The sequence below is a fragment of the Octopus bimaculoides genome, chromosome 8, assembly GCF_001194135.2.
Source record: "Octopus bimaculoides isolate UCB-OBI-ISO-001 chromosome 8, ASM119413v2, whole genome shotgun sequence".
Taxonomy (NCBI): domain Eukaryota; kingdom Metazoa; phylum Mollusca; class Cephalopoda; order Octopoda; family Octopodidae; genus Octopus; species Octopus bimaculoides.
The window spans coordinates 27,811,324-27,812,821 of record NC_068988.1 but is presented as its reverse complement, the minus strand read 5'-3'; the positions used below and the strand labels follow the sequence as shown (position 1 = coordinate 27,812,821).

Below are 1,498 nucleotides of genomic sequence, written 5' to 3'. Positions count from 1 at the left end.
AAATTAGTGACATTGGATAATAATAGAATTAACGGTACCTTTGTATATGTGTGTGTGTGTGTGTGTATGTCGTGTACCCATATATGCATGTATATATACATATACATGTAGGTATGTACATATGTGTATGTATATATGCATATATTTATATATTATTTATATTATATATATATTATACAATATGTGTGTGATATGTACATAACGCGAGTGTGTATGTGTGTGTGTGCGTTTATAAAGTATATGTATGTAACGTGGATAGATAAAATGTTATGTGAGCTGACAGATAGTATATTATTCAACAGTCTAGAGTTTCATACCTCGAACTCCTATAACTAATACAAAATTATATATTCTCAGCTTCTTTGTATTGAGTTTCATTTCCATGACAAGCATAACCTTAATACATAAAGAAAAATAGGAAGCATCACGAAATACATGTCTTATTCGGTACTCAATCTTGTAAACCTCTTCTGATGGACAGGAAATTCTATTTTTTTGTCTTTGCTATCAAAACGGCTAATACTAATGACTTGTAAGTCTTTCATCACCACCACCACCACGTCTGTAAAAGAAATCCTATAATGAAGTTAATTACTTCTTGTAAATGAAAGTTGTACGCAAGACATGATCTGCAGACACAGCACAGAGAGAAAAAACACGCTTATATACAGTCAGGGTTTACTTGAGGAAATTCGTATTCGAAGAATTTCAATCAAGAAAAAGAATGAATGAACGTATTAATTACTCACCTTGCATTAGAGTTTTAAATCATACTACAATACATAAGGTATATCCATCCGAATGACAAACACTGCCGTCGAATGGTAGCTTTATCACAGGAAAATTTTAGCTTGTGGAAAGACAAAAATGTTTAAATATCGCCGGTAGTAATAAAATAATAATTTTAAAATAGTCGAGACAAGATTTACATACATCGACAATACAACAACTCGGCTGCTATGCCAGTCGTTTGAGTCATCTGCTGTTATATAAACGTCACTTCCGGCCGTTTATGTAACGACTTAACTGGACAAGTTAATACGTCCTGTATTGAACCTGAGTTAGCATGTTTGAAAAGTTGTCCGGTTATATAGTTTGCTTCTTTTTTTTTTTAATTACGGTTTTCTTTGTTTTTATAAAATATATAATTGTAATTTGTTGATGAAATGTGAAAAATTCAACTAATTAACAAGAGAAAATTTGAAAAAAAAAATTTAATTCCAATGATAAAAAGGATAAAAAGTGGGTTGATGTCTTTTTATTAATATACATTTTATAATTTAACAAATAATTAGCAATTAATATGTACTGGCGTTAGGAAGGGCATCCAGCTGTAGAAACTCTGCCAAATCAGACTGGAGCCTGGTGTTGCCATCCGGTTTCACCAGTCCTCAGTCAAATCGTCCAACCCATGCTAGCATGGAAAGCGGACGTTAAACGATGATGATGATGATGATGATATATATATATATATATATATACATACATATATATATAT

General features: G+C 31.4%; 1 protein-coding gene across 1 annotated transcript in view; it reads right to left on the bottom strand.

Annotated features, from left to right (window-relative positions):
- The window catches only part of LOC106875482 (trafficking kinesin-binding protein 1), a 209,950-nt gene extending 208,974 nt beyond the window's left edge, over window positions 1-976 (bottom strand). The window contains exon 1 of the mRNA XM_052970003.1: window positions 750-976. The gene's annotated coding sequence lies outside the window, so the exon portion shown is untranslated. The remainder of the gene's footprint in view (window positions 1-749) is intronic.
- Between the last annotated feature and the right edge of the window lie 522 nt (window positions 977-1,498).